This window comes from Rutidosis leptorrhynchoides, chromosome 5, assembly GCF_046630445.1.
Source record: "Rutidosis leptorrhynchoides isolate AG116_Rl617_1_P2 chromosome 5, CSIRO_AGI_Rlap_v1, whole genome shotgun sequence".
Taxonomy (NCBI): domain Eukaryota; kingdom Viridiplantae; phylum Streptophyta; class Magnoliopsida; order Asterales; family Asteraceae; genus Rutidosis; species Rutidosis leptorrhynchoides.
Genome location: NC_092337.1, coordinates 357026752 through 357041383, shown reverse-complemented (window position 1 = coordinate 357041383; position 14632 = coordinate 357026752).

The following is a 14632-nucleotide window of genomic DNA, read 5'->3' as shown; positions in this document are numbered from 1 at the left end:
ATGTTATTTCCCTGGACTTTAAAGGGAGAAGCCAAAGATTGGTTGGAATCGTTACCTGAAGGGGCGATTGACACATGGGACGTTTTAGTTGAAAAATTTCTTAAACAATTCTTTCCTGCATCTAAAGCCGTAAGACTTCAAGGAGAAATTGTTACATTCACACAGAAGCCGAATGAAACTCTATATGAGGCGTGGACTAGATTTGGAAAGTTGTTAAGAGGATGTCCGCAACATGGTTTAGATACCTGTCAAATAGTACAAATATTCTACCAAGGATGCGACATCACTACAAGGAAAGACATAGATATAGCAGCTGGTGGTTCCATTATGAAGAAAACCGAAACTGATGCTTACAAAATTATTGATAACACTGCTTCCCACTCACATGAGTGGCACCAAGAAAAGGATATTGTTAGATCATCTAAAGCAGCTAGAGCCGATTCTAGCCATGACTTAGATTCCATTTCCGCAAAGATAGATGCTGTCGAGAGACGAATGGAAAAGATGACTAAAGATATTCACTCAATACGAATTAGTTGTGAGCAGTGTGGAGGACCACATTTGACAAAAGATTGTCTCAGTATTGAATTAACAATGGAACAAAGAGAGAATATTTCATACATAAACCAAAGGCCTGGAAATAATTATCAGAATAATTATCAACCGCCAAGACCGATTTACAATCAAAACCAGAATTATAACCGAAATATTCCATACAACAACCAACAAGGTCCTAGCAATCAACAAGTATCCAACAATACTTACAATCAGCAAAGACCTAATTTTCAAAACAAACCACCACAACAAACCGATGATAAAAAGCCGAATTTAGAAGATATGATGACGAAGCTAGTTGAAACTCAAACGCAGTTTTTCACATCTCAAAAACAAACCAATGAACAAAATGCTCAAACATTTAGAAATCAACAAGCTTCTATTCAAAATCTGGAACAAGAAGTAAGTAACCTAGCAAGGTTAATAGGTGAAAGAAAACCGGGAAGTCTACCTAGTGATACAAATGCTAACCCCCGGAATGAAACAGCTAAAGCCATTACCACAAGAAGTGGTACAACACTTAAACCACCTGAAATACTTGTAACTTCTGATGAAGCTATTCCTACTCCACAAGAACCACAACCTAATCAAGATAAGGAAAAAGAACCGGTAGTTGAAAAGGTTAATGAAGATAACACAGTTAAGGCTAAACCTTATGTTAAACCATACCAACCCCCACTTCCTTACCCGAGTAAAATGAAGAAAGAGAAACTTGAAGCCGAGCAATCCAAATTCTTGGATATGTTTAAACAGATAAATGTAAATCTTCCTTTCATTGATGTGATTTCAGGAATGCCTAGATATGCTAAATTCTTAAAAGATCTAATCTCAAATAGAAAGAAAATGGAAGAACTCTCGGCTGTTACCATGAATGCTAATTGTTCAGCAGTGCTGTTGAATAAGATACCAGAAAAACTATCTGATCCAGGAAGTTTCACAATTCCATGTTTTTTCTGGGTAGTCTTAGTTCAATAGAAGCATTGGCAGACTTAGGTGCTAGTATAAATCTAATGCCATATTCACTATACGCTAAACTAGACCTTGGAGAATTGAAACCAACCAGAATAAGCATACAACTAGCCGATAGATCAATAAAATATCCTAGAGGGATAATGGAGAACATGCTAGTTAAAGTTGGTACTTTAGTATTTCCAATAGATTTTGTTGTTCTGGACATGGAAGAAGATTCTCAAGTTCCTCTCATATTAGGAAGACCATTCTTAAACACGGCTAAAGCAATGATAGACGTGTTCGGTAAGAAATTGACCCTAAGTATAGAGGATGAGAGTGTTACCTTTTCAGTTGATAGAGCAATGCAACAACCACAATCTGCAGATGATACATGTTATTATATTCAAACTATAGATGCACATGCAGAATTATTAGAAGAATTTCTAGAATTACAAGAAACAGGAGAATGTTCTTTAGGAGAAGGAACAGAACAAATTGATGAAGCTGAAATGTTAGCTACACTTATAGCTAATGGATATGAACCAACAACAGAAGAAATTCAAATGCTAAAAGAAGAAGACAGATATCGATATAAATCATTGATAGAAGAACCACCGAAATTAGAGTTAAAGCCACTTCCAAACCATTTGGAATATGCTTATTTACATGGTGAATCTGAATTACCTGTAATAATATCGTCTTCTCTTACTAAAAATGAGAAATCACAACTCATTTCTGTGTTGAAAGCTCATAAACCAGCCATTGCATGGAAGATTCATGATATTAAAGGAATAAGTCCTTCGTATTGCACACATAAAATCCTTATGGAAGAAGGTCATAAAACGTATGTGCAACGCCAACGAAGACTAAATCCTAATATGCAAGATGTAGTTAAAAAATAAATTATTAAACTGCTAGACGCAGGTCTAATTTATCCAATTTCTGATAGTCCATGGGTAAGCCCAGTTCAATGCGTGCCTAAGAAGGGTGGCATGACTGTCATTACAAATGAAAAAAATGAGCTTATTCCTACTAGGACTGTAACAGGATGGCGTGTATGTATTGATTATAGAAAATTAAATGACGCCACCAGAAAAGATCACTTTCCCTTACCTTTCATTGATCAAATGTTGGAAAGATTAGCCGGAAATAGTTACTATTGTTTTCTAGATGGATTTTCCGGATATTTTCAAATTCCAATAGCACCCGAAGATCAAGAGAAAACCACATTCACGTGCCCTTATGGTACTTTTGCTTACAAACGCATGCCATTTGGACTTTGCAACGCCCCTGCAACCTTTCAAAGGTGTATGATGGCGATTTTTCATGACATGATAGAAGAATGCATGGAAGTTTTCATGGATGACTTTTCAGTCTTCGGTGATACATTTGAAACATGTCTAGCTAATCTTGAACGAATGCTTATTAGAGGCGAACAATCAAATCTAGTACTTAATTGGGAGAAATGCCATTTCATGGTTAAAGAAGGCATCGTTCTTGGACATAAAATTTCAAAAGAAGGAATTGAAGTGGATAGAGCTAAAGTAGATGTAATTGCTAAACTTCCACATCCCACCAATGTTAGAGGAGTTAGGAGTTTTCTAGGGCATGCCGGTTTTTACCGACGTTTCATAAAAGATTTTTCTAAAATTGCCACTCCTATGAATAAACTCCTAGAAAAGGATGCTCCATTCATCTTTTCAGATGAATGTATCAAATCTTTTAATATTCTTAAAGAGAAACTCACTAATGCGCCGATCATGATAACACCAAATTGGAATCTACCATTTGAACAAATGTGCGATGCAAGTGATTTTGCAATGGGAGCCGTTTTAGGACAAAGGATTGAAAAACGATTTCAACCTATATATTATGCTAGTAAGACGTTACAAGGAGCACAAACGAACTATACAACTACTGAAAAAGAACTCATTGCTATTGTCTTTGCTTTTGACAAATTTCGATCATATCTCGTTCTAGCAAAAACGGTGGTTTATACCGACCATTCTGCTCTTGGATACCTGTTTTCGAAACAAGATGCTAAACCAAGATTAATCCGTTGGATCTTACTCTTATAAGAGTTTGATATTAAAATCCGAGATAAAAGAGGAGCAGAAAATCTCGCAGCTGATCATCTTTCTCGTCTTGAAAATCCCGAATTAGAAGTTCTAAATGAATCGGCCATACAAGACAACTTTCCTGATGAATATCTATTAAAGATAGATTATAATGAAATTCCATGGTTTGCAGACTATGCAAACTACTTAGTTTGTGGATTCCTTGAAAAAGGATTATCGTACCAAAGACGAAAGAAATTCTTCAGTGATATAAAACACTATTTTTGGGAAGATCCACATTTGTTTAAAAGTTGTCCAGATGGAATAATACGCCGATGTGTATTCGGAGATGAAGCCAGTAAAATATTAAACCATTGTCACACAGGACCAACAGGAGGGCATTATGGGCCTCAACTAACAGCAAGAAAAGTTTATGATGCTGGATTCTATTGGCCTACAATTTACAAAGACTCACACCTTCTTTGCAAATCCTGTGATGCTTGTCAAAGGGCCGGAAAAATAAGTCAACGTGATGAAATGCCACAAAATGTCATACAAGTATGTGAAGTATTTGACATTTGGGGTATTGACTTTATGGGTCCATTTCCAAAATCTCATAATAATCTCTATATTCTCGTAGCCATTGATTATGTATCTAAATGGGCGGAAGCACAAGCTCTCCCAACTAACGATGCACGAGTTGTAGTCAACTTTTTAAAACGTCTTTTTGCAAGGTTTGGAACACCGAAAGCTTTAATAAGTGATCGGGGTACTCATTTCTGTAATAATCAACTTGAGAAAGTTCTTAAAAGATATGGAGTAACTCATAAAATCTCCACCGCATATCATCCACAAATAAGTGGACAAGTTGAAAATACCAACCGAGCTTTAAAACGTATTCTAGAGAAAACCGTAGGATCAAATCCGAAGGAATGGTCCATTAAATTGGAGGATGCACTCTGGGCTTTTAGAACAGCCTACAAAACTCCAATTGGAACCACACCTTTTAGACTTGTTTATGGAAAAGCATGTCATCTTCCAGTAGAAATTGAACACAAAGCATTTTGGGCTTTGAAGACATGTAATCTTGATTTACATGAAGCTGGACGTCTACGATTAAGTCAACTAAATGAATTAGAAGAATTAAGACATGAAGCATACGAAAATTCATTAATCTATAAAGAAAGAACGAAGAAATGGCATGATAAAAGAATCAGAAGTTCAAAAGAATTTAAAGAAGGAGACAGAGTTCTTCTTTTCAATTCACGATTCAAGCTATTTCCTGGAAAATTGAAATCAAGATGGTCTGGACCATTCATAGTCAAAAGAGTTTTCCCATACGGAACGATAGAATTAATAAATTCAAATGGGATTGAATTTAAAGTTAATGGTCACAGAGTTAAACATTACATACATGGTCCGATGGAAGTTGACAATGAAGTTAATCATAATTTCACCACCCAAGAAAACCTTCAAAATGAAAACATAAATATGTTATCAACAACATATGAAAAATCAAAATTGGAATATAGGGAGGATTCAAATTTAAGTGATGAAGAAGAATTCCTATACAAACCTCCCATTCCAAGAAACGAAGAAAAATGTGAACAAGAAATTCAAATAGAAATGAAAGAACCAAGGAAAGAACACCCGAAAAAGGTTTACAAACCAACTCGACTTACTAAAGCAGGAGACCCGGGTGAATTTATCATTTCTTGCTTACTTAATGATGGTGCTGTATATAATGGACTCGCAGATTTAGGAGCAAGTGCAAATATTATGCCTCTTTCCTTATACAAAAGATTAGGCATGGGTAAATTAAAACCAACCAAAATAGGTGTTCAATCATTTGACCAAACCATTAAACACCCGGTTGGAATAGCAAATAATTTACTTGTTAACTTGGGAAGTTTGACCTTTGTTGCAAACTTCATAGTGATTAATATGGAGGAAAACCTTGATATTCCTCTAATTCTAGGTCGCCCATTTTTAGCAACCACCGAGGCATTCATTGATGTAAGAGAAGGTAGAATGACACTTAGGGATGGTGATACATCGATCACCTTTGTGAACCAAAATTTTAGATCTCCACAAACCAAAACTGTTAGACCAATAAAAACGCATAAGTGTGGGGAAGATGAAGAAACACTTAATGATGATCCAATCACAAAGAATGCCGTTGATGATACGAAATTAGATGAACCCATTTTTAACAGTTCAACGAAGAAACTTTATAAACGGATTCACGATGCTAAGATTAAAGGAAACTTTAAGTTATATAACCGATTAATATCCAATTTATCGTCAAAAGAAAAGGCAATGTTAGTTGAATTTGTGAAAGTTACGGAAGAAATCAACAAATGGATTGAAGTAAAAGTCAAAGATATACAAGTTGTTGATGATTCAATTGAAAATAATGTTAATCACAATTTTAACTAAGTATAGGGGGTTTATGTATTTCTGTTAGAGTTAGATTGTCTGTTTTCGTGTAGTTCTCGAAAATGGAACCCGAATGGTCTTTTCCTAGCAGACCCTAAAGAACTAGTCTTCTCCCCCCATTCTGAATTTTTATTTTTTTAGATTTTTACGATATGAAGACTGCCTGTGAACTAAACCATGGTCTAATGCTACACGCTTTGATCACTAAACGTAATAATGACACACTCCCGAGTGAAATAGTATCAGTAATCAGAGAAAGATTGGACGGAGTAAGAAAAGAATCCAGATGCGAAGATAATAAGTCACAATTTGGTAAAGGAAAATCAAAATCCGCAGCGAAAAGAAGAGCACGACACCTAGAAAGATGTCACAAATGCGGAAAATGGTCACATGGAGGTAAATGTTCAAATAATCAAACCTATTCAAATACCGAATTTGTTACTTTATGCAGAGACGGACCGTTCATATGTTTAGAAGAAAAAATACTGAATGCTCGAGGTTACGCCTATGTAGCCATGGAAAACCAATTAAACCGACTATCTTATGAATGGGATAGATCATATAACTAAGAAATCTATTTCACAGGTATGTTTGTACAGTTTTTATTTTTTTTTATTTTTATTTTTAACCTTTTGATAATAAACGCTAATTTGTTCGCTATAAAGTATTAAATTGGTATTGAATAAAACTAGGTTTGGCGACCGAAATTATTGATATCATACAAAAATTTATTACATCACTGCGAAATTTAACGTTTATTCTTAAGGTATAAATATCTTTAATCAATCAACCCAAAATATTTCAAAAATTCGTCATGAGTTAAATTAGGTCTTGGAACCGAAATTACTTTACCGAAAAGAGGGGCGCATATTTTTGATAATATTTAATTGATTAAAGTGGGACAAAAAGCCAAAAATATTTTTAATTTTATTTTTACCTTGTTTTTAAAATTAATATATAAATCTTAAATTAATATTGTAAACTTTGTAAAATCAATATATTTAAAATTGTAAATATTTGAAAAATTAATATAAGTTTGGTGTGAATTTATAATATGAATTTTTAAATTAAGTTTGGTGTGAATTTTTAATTTTTAAAATATGAATTTTTAATTTTATGCATTTCAAATTTTAAGTTTGGTGTGAATTTTTAATATTAATTTTGAATTTTATATTTAAGTTGTGTGAATTTAAAAACAAAAATTTACTTTATCTCATTAAGTTAAAAATATGATTTTTAAAATTCGTCGTAAGTTGAAGACTAGGTCGTTGAACCGAAATTGCTTTACCCGAGGGAGGGACGAGAACTTTTATTATCATTATTTTTAATCTTATTGAATTAAAGTATACCAAAAACATTAAAAAACTAAAAAAAACAATCTAAGCTTTTAAAACAATTGCTTGAAAAAGACAAATTTTAAAATTTTGTCGAAGGACGGACTAGGACATCGATCCGAAACGACCTCGTCCTAAAACAAAGGAAAACAAAATTTTAAATTTATTTTATATTTGTTTTACAAGTTAAGGTTTGTGTAAAAAAAAAAATACAAACTCCGCGACTCGCGGAGGGACCGAATTACAGATAAAAATAAAGGAGCTGGAACAGCTCAGTCCACACAACAGCCACAAAACATACTGCAAAAAAACACGAAAATATCACACAAAAATCGAATTTTTTCACCATTAATCATCAAATCTTTTACTAAAATCATGTTGAGAAGGATGCTATCAAGGAATTACTCAAGAAAAACGGTAAATTTCTACACCTAAACACCATTTAATCCGAAAATTAGTGTTCTTGAGCAATTTTTTCCCCAATTTGATTTTGATGTTTTTTAGTGTAATTATGCTTAAATTGTTTATGTATTATGCTTGTATAACCTAGATTGATGCTATTTAACATGATTAGAAGCCTTAAATTTCAAATTTTGAGTAATCTAGGGTTTGTGTTCTTGAGCAAATTTGGGGCTTTTTGATATAAACAGGTTATGGCCGATTTTTGTCATGAACTGTTGCTAAATTAAGTAGTGTAACATGTTTAGGTAGTTAAATGATCCAAACTTTAAGCCTAAACATGATTTTGAGAATTAAAGTGGACTTTTTCCAGTCTAAAATTCATGAACTTGATTTTTGAAAGATAATGCCATTTAAAACTTGTTTAATTGCTAGTAATGATTATTTTGACATGTTATTTGAGTTGAATGCTTATGAACTTGGCGAACATTTTCGTATATGCTTATTTGAAAAAGTGTAGATTTGATAAAAATATGAAAATGAGCTTAAGTTTGATATAAATTGATCATGTCATTGTAATTATTTTGATTGATGATTTTGCTGACACAAATGCATATTTGGATGCACAAAAATTGTGTTTGATGTGTTTTGCAGACTGAAAGGGGTGAATCTTCATCCCAAGCTCGCAATGCTCCTGCTGAGAATGTGGAACAACAGGAGGTGGATAACTACTACAAACAAGATATACCTCATCCAGTCATGACATTTTCTGATATGCACTTGGAAGATTTGCACCCGAACCTGAGATTTGACAGACTTTGGATAGATTATCCAAAATACCAAAGGGGTTTGCATACTCTTCATTCTAAAGTTGTTGAGGTACCTAGGGTCATAGAATGGGGACCATTAGAAGTTGTAGAATTGGCCGGGCAAATTAGGGAATTACTTGCACAGAGGTATGGTAATTCTACTTTTAACGACTGGGTACATTTATTCACCATGCGTAGACCTGTATATAAAGTATGGTGTGAAGAATTGTTGTGTAGTATAGAATTAAATGATCGGGTAGCTAGTTTAACCGATCGATCTTTTATTAGATTTTTGTTAGGAGGTTCGATGCGCCACATGTCTTTACTAGACATGGCTCAGGCTTTACGTATATATACGCCTGAGGAGTTAGCATCTGCCGATTGTAGAGGGTTGATACTAAATGGTAGAAAGATAGATGAAAATTTTGGTACACATGGTGTATGGAGTCAAATGACAAGCCATCACCGATTCAAAGGGGGAAATTACTCTTATTTGAATATAGATAGAGCTGAATTAAGAGTAATTCATAGGTTTTTAGCTAATTCGATTACACAAAGAGGTAAGAACAAGGAAAAGGTAAATGAACAGGATTTGTTTTACCATATGTGTATTCGAGACCCACAAAGCGCTGTAAGTATACCTTATTGTGTGGGTTATTATTTATCAGCTATGGTTAGGGGGATGAGACCGCATAGCATAATAGGAGGTGGTATATTTATTACTTTGATTGCTGAATATCTCTGTGTGGATATAAGTCGGGGGGGATTATTAGTCGAAGAACCAGAACCCCGCGATACAATAGGTTTAAATGTATACCATGGTGCGAAAGTTTTGAAGAGGCGAAATAACGCCGCAGTACAATACCATGGTAGACATCCACAGGTTGAGAGAAACCAACAGCAAGGTAATGTAGGAGGGGGAAATGAAATGCAAGAAATGCAAAGGTTTATAGCTTCACAGGAGTACGAAAATGCTAGACATAGAGCATTTGAAGATTGGCAAGTTCATCAAAACCAAATCATAGCTTATTGCCAACATATAGGTAGAAACTATATTCCTACTCCAAAGCCTATATTCCCTCCCTGGTCTATAGAGATTCAACCACCGTATCATACGTATAACCCAGCCGAAGCATTTTATAGCACCTATGGTTATGCATGTAACCCCTACTGGTATCAGTATCATCCCTAGTCTACTTAGTTTTATTTATTTTGTAATTTGTAATGTTGATACGTTTAATACTTATTTAATATTGTAATAGTTTTTATAATTTTCTAACTTTTATTATTAGATTTTAATAATTTTTGAATGTGGGGTAATATACCAAACTTCAAAAATATGTATATATGTTTGCAGTTTATCTTATGTACACAACAGGGTAAAACAACGCATTTTCAAAGACTGGCATTAAGTTCAGCAAAAGCAAATAATTTTGACGACAAGATGCAAAATATATGTGAAATAACAACAAGACTGAATGAATAAATGATGTGCACCATTTATCATTCAGCAAACAAACACAAATATGTTTGGAAACTTTGGTAAAATTTAATCATTTTCACACAAATCACCCTCAATAAATTAAATTGTTACTGATTTCTTGCAAATGAGGGCATTGCAAGATCTTAAGTGTGGGAAGGGGTTAAATTCTTTCGGATTTTTAAAAAAAAAATTTTATCTTAAACACTTGGTTACCATTAAAAATACTAGTAAAGCAGTAGTTGTATTAGAATCTAGTGCTCTCTGATAATAAAGAACAGCCCTAGTCTTATATACTGACTACCCAATTCTAATAAAATTTTTCAAAATTTTCAATTAAATGAACTCAAAATCATGTTTATACATATTTATGAATGATAAAACTAGGTTTTAACACCGAAATTATTGTTACCTCGGAAAGGACATAAATTGAGAAACAAACCAAAATGTTAAAATTCATTTAAAATGGAATAGAGGACAATAAAAAGGAAAATAAAAGCCAAGTGTGGGAAAATTCTCCAAGTTATTCAAAACATATGTCACATATTTTTGTACAAATAACTGAAAATACTTTTGCTTTGGACTAAACTAAACTGTTTTACCCGATGAAAGAAAAGAAGAGATGGATCTACACGATGAATCAATTCCATCATTAAAAAGAAGTAAAGTCTTCCGAAAAAGAAACACGCTTCTTGATTTAGGTCAGGAAGTTGTCGTCCAGACCAACTGTAGGTTGACGAAAAACCTAGAAAAGTCATCACTAAAATCAGTAGGAAATCCACGGACCTCAGCATTAAACAGGGTCGCCAAGTGGTCAGATTTATCCTAACCATGAGAAGGATTTATCTCGTACAATGGGGGGGCACCATGCAAATTAGCTGGATAAGACTAATGAATCAGATCCCCAGAAAGGATAATCTCCTTAAAAGATCAAAAATCAGCTTTTAAGCCTGATATTACTCAATCCTTGAGATTGACCTTAAAGATTGAGAATTACAAACTCATGGAATTCAATGATATCTAAACTCGAGCCTGAACGAGAAAATATTTTGATCAAAATTACAAACCGATTTGTTTTCTAAAAACCCATTTTCAATGCGTTCATTACCATTGAACATAAAATCCTAGGAATTCACCTGGAATTCATTAGGTCACCTGAACCAAATCGGGTGTCAACCGTAAGAACGGTGGTTGCATAGTGGTCAAAGACAGGACCTTGTGCCAAACCTACAAATTATAAGGGTGAGCTTTACTATTGCTCCTACCAAGGATAGTAATTGCGTCTGACACGATATAGACCATAATTAAAAGCATGTTAGGGGACATTGCCTTAACAGTTGCTTGTTCAACGCTTTCCTTTACAATCGGACGATAGTTTACCGAAAGGTAATATACGGGACAAGTAAACTGGACGTGTTGCTTTCCAAATACAAGGTTAGCAAGTGGGTAACACAAAACCATAAGTTTTGAGCTAAAATTTTCAAATCTGAAACCCACCAAACCCACAAAAATATTTTGCAAACACCGGTGAAGGGTTATTCCGGAAAACTTATCTAGGGTAAAAACTAGATTTAATTTTCAAAAGATCAAATGTTTTCATAAAGATCCAATTTCCTTAATGGATCTAAATTTTTATAGTCATGTGGGACTGTAAACCATATCGTTACTACCATTGTTTATACCGCCGTATAGAAATCACTGATGTACAAAGTGTGAAGAATAAAGAAGTGATTCTAGTATTTCAAGACGATATTGCTTGAGGACAAGCAACGCTCAAGTGTGGGAATATTTGATAATGCTAAAAACGAACATATATTTCATAGCATTATTCCTCAAGAAAGACAAGCTTTTAGTTGCAATTGTTCTATTTACAAGTGATATTTGTTTAAATAATAAAAGGTGAAGACAAAAGACAGATTCGACGAATTGAAGACGCAAACGACCAAAAAGCTCAAAAGTACAAAAGACAATCAAAGAGGTTCCAATTATTGATAAGAAACGTCTCGAAATTACAAGAGTATAAGATTCAAAATGCAAAGTACAAGATATTAAATTGTACGCAAGGACGTTCGAAAATCCGGAACCGGGACCAGAGTCAACTCTTAACGCTCGACGCAACGGACTAAAAATTACAAGTCAACTATGCACATGAATATAATATAATATATAAATAATTCTTAAAAATTATATATATATTATATTAATATTTAAAATCGTCGGCAAACAAAGAGCCAAGGATGAATGAGCTGTAAAAACGAACTCCGCGACTTGCGAAGTTCGAAGGCCAAATGTACCGCGAGTCGCGGAGCCCCAAATTTAGAAACTGCCTATAAAGCTCGTGCATTCTGATCGTAAAAAATAACATATATATCCATCTCTCTATCTATATACGTAATATTTATATTTATAATTTATATTTTAATTTTAATTTTAATTTTAATCCTAATAATAAGGGTATGTTAGCGAATGTTGTAAGGGTGTAAGTAGAAATTCTGTCCGTGTAACGCTACGCTATTTTTAATCATTGTAAGTTATGTTCAACCTTTTTACATTAATGTCTCGTAGCTAAGTTATTATTATGCTTATTTAATCCGAAGTAATCATGATGTTGGGCTAATTACTAAAATTGGGTAATTGGGCTTTGTACCATAATTGGGGTTTGGATAAAAGAACGACACTTGTGGAAATTAGACTATGGGCTATTAATGGGTTTTATATTAACTAAACAATACCTTGTTAATTTAATATACAAACTTATAATTCGACGTATTTATATATAACCACATACGCTTGACTGGGTACGGTGGGCGGGATATCTATAAATACCAATAATTATTCATTTTACCGGACACGGAACTGGATTAATAGTTAATAGACTTGTTGAAACAGGGGTGAATTACATTCAAGGGTAATTGGTGTAATTGTTAACAAAGTAGTAAAACCTTGGTTTACACGCAGTCGATAACCTGGTGTATTCATTAAACAAAGTATTAAAACCTTGTTACAATTCGAATCCCTAATTAGTTGGAATATTTGACTTCGGGAATAAGAATAATTTGACGAAGGCTTTCGCTCTTTATATTTATGACTGATGGACTATTATGGACAAATCCGTATGGACATATTAAATAATCCAGGACAAAGGACAATTAACCCATGGGCATAAAACTAAAATCAACACGTCAAACATCATGGTTACAGAAGTTTAAATAAGCATAATTCTTTTATTTAATATTTAATTTCCTTTATTTTATATTTAATTGCACTTCTAATTATCGCATTTTTATTTATTGTTATTGTATTTAATTGCACTTTTAATTATCGTACTTTTTAATTATCGCAAGTTTATTTTATCGCACTTTTATTATTCGTAATTTCATTATCGTTATTTACTTTACGCTTTAAATTAAGTCTTTTATTTAATATTTTACATTTGGTTTTAACTGCGACTGAAGAATTAAAATCGACAAACCGGTCATTAAACGGTAAAAACCCCCCTTTATAATAATAATATTACTTATATATATATTTGTATTTTTATAAAAGTAAACTAATATAGCGTTAAGCTTTGTTTAAAGATTTTCCCTGTGGAACGAACCGGACTTACTAAAAACTACACTACTGTACGATTAGGTACACTGCCTATAAGTGTTGTAGCAAGGTTTAAGTATATCCATTCTATAAATAAATAAATATCTTGTATAAAATTGTATCGTATTTAATAGTATTTCCTTGTAAAATTTAATAGTATTTTATATACACCTCGCATAACATCACTCATCGTACTTTTATTTACCGTCATTTTAATTATCGCACTTTTAATTTATCATCATTTTAATTATCGCACTTTTATTTTATCGCATTTTTATTATCGTTATTTACTTTACGCTTTAAATTTAAGTCATTTGTATATTTAATATTTTACATTAGGTTTTAATTGCGACTTAAGACATAAAATCGATAAACCGGTCATTAAACGATAAAACCCCCCTTTTATAATAATAATAATAATATTACTTATATTTATATATATTTATACAAATATAGTTTAAAAATATAGTGTTAAACTTGGCTAGCTCCCTGTGGAACAAACCGGACTTACTAAAAACTACACTACTGGACGATTAGGTACACTGCCTATAGTGTTGTAGCAAGGTTTAGGTATATCCACTCTATAAATAAATAAATAACTTGTGTAAAATTGTATCGTATTTAATAGTATTTCGTAGTAAAAATATAATTATTTTGTATACACCTCGCATAACATCAAATATTTTTGGCGCCGCTGTCGGGGATCGTCTTAAACGCCGAAGCGAAACACTATATTCTAAAAAAAAAGATTTTTATTAAGTTTTAATTTATTTTTGTAAAAATACGTTTTAAATATTAAAAATACATAAATAAAAATAAAAAAAAAAACAAAATATATATATATATATTTTTAAGAGTTTGTTTAAAATACATAAAATTATAAAGTATTTTTATTTTAATTTTTAAATATAAGTTTTATTTAATTTATATAAATATTTTATTTAAATTAAAAATAGAAAACCAAGTAAAAAAGTAAAAAAAAAAATTATACGCTGAACCTGCATTTTTCTGGCCTGC